This window comes from Lonchura striata, unplaced genomic scaffold, assembly GCF_046129695.1.
Source record: "Lonchura striata isolate bLonStr1 unplaced genomic scaffold, bLonStr1.mat Scaffold_483, whole genome shotgun sequence".
Classification (NCBI taxonomy): domain Eukaryota; kingdom Metazoa; phylum Chordata; class Aves; order Passeriformes; family Estrildidae; genus Lonchura; species Lonchura striata.
In genome coordinates, this window is record NW_027461175.1 from 25,001 (window position 1) to 31,920 (window position 6,920).

Below are 6,920 nucleotides of genomic sequence, written 5' to 3' on the forward strand. Positions count from 1 at the left end.
CCTCGGCAGCGGGAGGGGCGACACCTCGCCTGCGACGGGGAGCGAATCGGAGAAGAGACCGCCCGGCCCGAACACCGGACCCCCGCCGTGGGCTTCCCCATGACAGAGAAGCCCCGGAAGAAAGCCCGGCCGGCCGGGGGCCCTCTCCGACGCGACCCGAAAAGCCTCATCGATCGGGGCGGACGCGGCTGCACGAGGGCAGAGGAGGCAGCGGAGCGCAGAGGCAAAGCCCCAGCAGCCGCGGAACCGCCCGGCCGAAAGCGTGCAACGCACACCACGGCCCCACGGCAGCCCACCAAGGCGCACGCCCCACCGGCCGGCGCCGCCACGGGTGCGGCTGGGCCGAGAGCGGACGGGCTTGGGGGCTCCGCGCGCGTGCGAGCGGGGACACGCGTCCCCGGACCGATCCGCTCGCGGATCGGTCCCGGCACAGGGTAGACCGGGGGGGTGCCGCCACCCGCCCGCGGACAACGGCTCTCCTGGCCGGACGACGGAAGGACGGGACCGCCGGGCCGGGGTGGGGATGGCCTTCACCCTTTTCTGCCCAGGGAACCCGTCCGAGCGTTCGAGAAAGGTGCCACCGGCTTTCGCCCGCCCCGCGGCTGGCGCGCTCTCTCTCTCTCTCTCTCTCTCGGCCTCTCTTTCTCTCCCCTTCGGAAAAGCCGGGGTACGGCACCGATCAACGGAAAAAAAAAAAAAAAAAAAAAAAGGCACATGGCGTGCGCGGCCCACAAGGACCCGTGCTAACCACGGGCGCCGGGGGCCCGGGGGGGGGCGAGGCGCGCGCCGCCTTCTCGCTGCCCCCCCCCCTTCGAAACCCACCGGCATCGCTCGGCTCGGGGCTCGCTCGGCCCCCCGGCTCCACACAACCTCGGCTTTCGTGGGCCCGCACGCTTCTCGGTGCCGCGGCTTAGGGCCGCGAGAGGAAAAGGCCATCGGAGGCCGGGCGGGCGGGGCCCCCCACAGCACCCGCACACGCCCTTGAAAAAATAGCAACGGACCGCCCGGGGCAGAAGCGGGCTCGGTCGCCACGACCGAGGAAGGGCGAGGCGCCGCCGCCTCGCCCGCGACCTTCCGGGGGTTGCTCTCTGCCGGGGGCTTCGGTCCGTGCTAGGGCGGGCCGGCCACCGCGGCCGGCCCCTCTCTGCCCGCGAAAAAAACAGCCCGCCCGCAAGGCGGGTCCCCGGCTTAAGGCCGAGGAAGGGGGTGACTTCAACAGCACGCGCCGGTGGGACGGGGTGCCGCCACCCCGGCTCCACGGCTCATCGGGCGACCGCCGTCACCGAGCCCCTCCGGCCACGCGGCGAATGCCGAGGCCAGGCCGCGCGCCCCACCGCTGCCCTTCCGACACGGACACGCTGGCAAACAGGTCGGGAGCGGGGGAACCGGGCGCCGCCACCGCGGCGGGCTGGCCGGGCCTTGCTCGGGGAGGAGGCTCTCGGGCGAGGGCCGGGGAAAAAAAAAGCCCGGCCGCGTCGACCCCCGGCTGCCGGCCACTGCCACCGGACCGGCTGCCGGAAAAATGCCTGCCGGAGCGGGCCCCGGCTTAAGGCCAGGCGGAAAAGGGACGAGGCGCCGCCGCCTCACCTGCCACCGATCGTCCCAGGGGGGCCGCCCCCCCTTCAACCGGGCCGGCACGGCAGCCGACCGGAGCGGAGCAACACACACGCGGGGCTTCTCACCGCCTCGCTGCGGCCAGCGAGCGGCTTCTCGACACGGTCTTTCGGGCCGTCTCTCTCGGCTCTCGGCTCTCTCTCTGGTGGCCCTTCACACTGCCCATTCTCTTCTCTCTGGCTTCTCGGGCAGCTCTCCCCCCGAAAGAGCGCCCTGGGCAGGACGGGAACCGGGACCAAGCCACGCGGCTCACCCGGCCTAGGCGGCACTCGCTCTGCCCCGACGACCGCGCGGCGCGGCCGCCCTATCCTCCGCCTTGCGACGCAGGCACCCTGGAAACCTGCGGGGACGCGGCCCGTCACCTCGCTCCCAATATACGGAAAGATAAGTCCAAGGCCGCCGACGCCTCCAAGGAGACGAGTGGAAGTCGACCGGGAGGGTGCGCCAGCGCAGGCCGACCGCTACGTCGACATAGCCGGAGGCAGCCTGGAACAGCGACCCCTTGGTGAACTTCCGCAGGCGGCCGCGACACCAGGTCTACCCGGGCGGACGGAGACCAGGTCTACCCCGTCTCCGGGATACCAGGTCTACCCCGGCCGCCGGGTACAAGGTCTACCCCGGCTCCGGGATACCAGGTCTACCCCGGCCGCCGGGTACAAGGTCTACCCCGTCTCCTGGATACCAGGTCTACCCCGGCCGCCGGGTACAAGGTCTACCCCGGCTCCTGGATACCAGGTCTACCCCGGCCGCCGGGTACAAGGTCTACCCCGGCTCCTGGATACCAGGTCTACCCCGGCCGCCGGGTACAAGGTCTACCCCGTCTCCGGGATACCAGGTCTACCCCGGCCGCCGGGTACAAGGTCTACCCCGGCTCCGGGATACCAGGTCTACCCCGGCCGCCGGGTACAAGGTCTACCCCGGCTCCGGGATACCAGGTCTACCCCGGCCGCCGGGTACAAGGTCTACCCCGGCTCCGGGATACCAGGTCTACCCCGGCCGCCGGGTACAAGGTCTACCCCGTCTCCTGGATACCAGGTCTACCCCGGCCGCCGGGTACAAGGTCTACCCCGTCTCCGGGATACCAGGTCTACCCCGGCCGCCGGGTACAAGGTCTACCCCGGCCGCCGGGTACAAGGTCTACCCCGGCTCCGGGATACCAGGTCTACCCCGGCCGCCGGGTACAAGGTCTACCCCGTCTCCTGGATACCAGGTCTACCCCGGCCGCCGGGTACAAGGTCTACCCCGGCTCCGGGATACCAGGTCTACCCCGGCCGCCGGGTACAAGGTCTACCCCGTCTCCTGGATACCAGGTCTACCCCGGCCGCCGGGTACAAGGTCTACCCCGTCTCCGGGATACCAGGTCTACCCCGGCCGCCGGGTACAAGGTCTACCCCGGCCGCCGGGTACAAGGTCTACCCCGGCTCCGGGATACCAGGTCTACCCCGGCCGCCGGGTACAAGGTCTACCCCGTCTCCTGGATACCAGGTCTACCCCGGCCGCCGGGTACAAGGTCTACCCCGGCTCCGGGATACCAGGTCTACCCCGGCCGCCGGGTACAAGGTCTACCCCGGCTCCGGGATACCAGGTCTACCCCGGCCGCCGGGTACAAGGTCTACCCCGGCTCCGGGATACCAGGTCTACCCCGGCCGCCGGGTACAAGGTCTACCCCGTCTCCTGGATACCAGGTCTACCCCGGCCGCCGGGTACAAGGTCTACCCCGTCTCCTGGATACCAGGTCTACCCCGGCCGCCGGGTACAAGGTCTACCCCGGCTCCTGGATACCAGGTCTACCCCGGCCGCCGGGTACAAGGTCTACCCCGTCTCCGGGATACCAGGTCTACCCCGGCCGCCGGGTACAAGGTCTACCCCGTCTCCGGGATACCAGGTCTACCCCGGCCGCCGGGTACAAGGTCTACCCCGGCTCCGGGATACCAGGTCTACCCCGGCCGCCGGGTACAAGGTCTACCCCGGCTCCTGGATACCAGGTCTACCCCGGCCGCCGGGTACAAGGTCTACCCCGTCTCCTGGATACCAGGTCTACCCCGGCCGCCGGGTACAAGGTCTACCCCGGCTCCTGGATACCAGGTCTACCCCGGCCGCCGGGTACAAGGTCTACCCCGTCTCCTGGATACCAGGTCTACCCCGGCCGCCGGGTACAAGGTCTACCCCGGCTCCTGGATACCAGGTCTACCCCGGCCGCCGGGTACAAGGTCTACCCGGTCTCCGGGATACCAGGTCTACCCCGGCCGCCGGGTACAAGGTCTACCCCGGCTCCGGGATACCAGGTCTACCCCGGCCGCCGGGTACAAGGTCTACCCCGTCTCCGGGATACCAGGTCTACCCCGGCCGCCGGGTACAAGGTCTACCCCGTCTCCGGGATACCAGGTCTACCCCGGCCGCCGGGTACAAGGTCTACCCCGTCTCCGGGATACCAGGTCTACCCCGGCCGCCGGGTACAAGGTCTACCCCGTCTCCTGGATACCAGGTCTACCCCGGCCGCCGGGTACAAGGTCTACCCCGTCTCCTGGATACCAGGTCTACCCCGGCCGCCGGGTACAAGGTCTACCCCGGCTCCTGGCTACCAGGTCTACCCCGGCCGCCGGGTACAAGGTCTACCCCGTCTCCGGGATACCAGGTCTACCCCGGCCGCCGGGTACAAGGTCTACCCCGTCTCCGGGATACCAGGTCTACCCCGGCCGCCGGGTACAAGGTCTACCCCGTCTCCGGGATACCAGGTCTACCCCGGCCGCCGGGTACAAGGTCTACCCCGGCTCCTGGATACCAGGTCTACCCCGGCCGCCGGGTACAAGGTCTACCCCGTCTCCTGGATACCAGGTCTACCCCGGCCGCCGGGTACAAGGTCTACCCCGGCTCCTGGATACCAGGTCTACCCCGGCCGCCGGGTACAAGGTCTACCCCGGCTCCTGGATACCAGGTCTACCCCGGCCGCCGGGTACAAGGTCTACCCCGGCTCCTGGATACCAGGTCTACCCCGGCCGCCGGGTACAAGGTCTACCCCGGCTCCGGGATACCAGGTCTACCCCGGCCGCCGGGTACAAGGTCTACCCCGTCTCCGGGATACCAGGTCTACCCCGGCCGCCGGGTACAAGGTCTACCCCGGCTCCTGGATACCAGGTCTACCCCGGCCGCCGGGTACAAGGTCTACCCCGGCTCCTGGATACCAGGTCTACCCCGGCCGCCGGGTACAAGGTCTACCCCGTCTCCGGGATACCAGGTCTACCCCGGCCGCCGGGTACAAGGTCTACCCCGGCTCCGGGATACCAGGTCTACCCCGGCCGCCGGGTACAAGGTCTACCCCGGCTCCGGGATACCAGGTCTACCCCGGCCGCCGGGTACAAGGTCTACCCCGGCTCCTGGATACCAGGTCTACCCCGGCCGCCGGGTACAAGGTCTACCCCGTCTCCGGGATACCAGGTCTACCCCGGCCGCCGGGTACAAGGTCTACCCCGGCTCCGGGATACCAGGTCTACCCCGGCCGCCGGGTACAAGGTCTACCCCGGCTCCTGGATACCAGGTCTACCCCGGCCGCCGGGTACAAGGTCTACCCCGTCTCCGGGATACCAGGTCTACCCCGGCCGCCGGGTACAAGGTATACCCCGTCTCCTGGATACCAGGTCTACCCCGGCCGCCGGGTACAAGGTCTACCCCGGCTCCTGGATACCAGGTCTACCCCGGCCGCCGGGTACAAGGTCTACCCCGTCTCCGGGATACCAGGTCTACCCCGGCCGCCGGGTACAAGGTCTACCCCGGCTCCGGGATACCAGGTCTACCCCGGCCGCCGGGTACAAGGTCTACCCCGGCTCCGGGATACCAGGTGTAGCCCGGGGGGCCGGACAACGGGTCTACCCCGGCGCCCGGAGGAAAAGTCTATTCCGGGGCCATGGCAAGAGGTATTTCCCCATACCCGGGTAGTAGAGCGTTTCTCAATGGCCGGCTTTACCTTTTTTTGCCTGGTGGGGGTGGGGGGGGCGGGCGCGAGCGGGGGGGCTCGGTGTGGGTTTTTGTGGGGGGTGGGGGAATGTGCGTTGCGGGACTTTTGGTTCGAGTTTTCTGGGTTTGTTTTAGGAGTTACGGGGTTATCCCTTTGTTTTTTGTGGCTTGGTTCCCCTTGGTCTGGTTTGGGGTTCGGGTTTCATTTCCCGCGCTTCCCCTTTCCTCCCTTCTCGAAGAGAACGACTCTTCTGTTCCCTCGGCGCAAGAAACTGATCCGGAAAAGGAATTTTCTTGGCGAACTTTATTTCTTTCCCTCTGGTACCCAGAGCGATCCCAGACCAAGCTGACAGGCAGCCTGCGTCAGCCTGCCGTCGAAGCAGCGTCAGCAGCCCCCTCCGCCCGGGGTGCCGCGCAGCCCTACCCGGCCGAACGGAATTTCAGTGGGGCCAGCGCGCAAGGGAAGCGAGGGAGGGAGGGAGGGACGGGGGGGCGGGGGGGGGAAGGGAGGGAGAGAGAGACAGAGAGAGAGGGGCACGGTGACACACACGCCGGCTCCACACACTCGCAATCCGACGCCGCCCCCTCAGAGCCCGCCCATCGACGGTTGGGGGCGCCCCGCCTGAAGACTTTCCCCGCCTCCGCCCATCGACGGTTGGGGGCGCCCCGCCCTGCCCCATCAGACTCCCCGGCGCCGCTCGCAGACTACTTTCCCCACCCCCGTCGCCGTCCCCCGCCCGCTCTCTCCTCGGCCGGTTCGCACACCCGCAGCGGCGGGAGGGCCAGGAGCGGGCCGACACCGAGGAAGGCGGGTCCTTCGGCCAGCAGGGCCGGGGCCCGCGGCAGAGGCGGCCCCTTTGCCGAGAAGCCTTCTCTTCGGCTCTCGCCCAGCCTTCTGCTTTGACGGCCTTCTTTCCTTGACGCTCCAGCCCGGCCTGGCCCCGTCCGAGCCCGGGGCAGGACGGCAGCGGGGTGGGGGGGAGGGGGGTCGAGCGGCTGAAGGCAGTGAGGGATCCGGAGACGGAGGCAGGAGCCGGGCCGCTGTCGCTTTGGGCACGGAGGAGGCGGGAGCGCTGCCGGCTCCCAACGGCCGGCTCCTTCCCTCTCTAGACCGGCGCCGGGCGGCCGGAGGGTGGGTCGTGCGCGGGACAGCAGGTCCGCCCGGGACACCAGGGCGACAGGTCTGCCGCAGCAGCCGGGCGGCCGGAGGCCGGGCCCGGAGTAGGACGACAGGTCTACCCCGGCTCCCGGAAGACCAGGTCTACCCCGAGGCTTCCGTGCACCAGGTCTACCCCGGCTCCCGGAACACCAGGTCTACCCCGGCTCCAGGGGAACAGGCCTACCCCGGCGCCCGG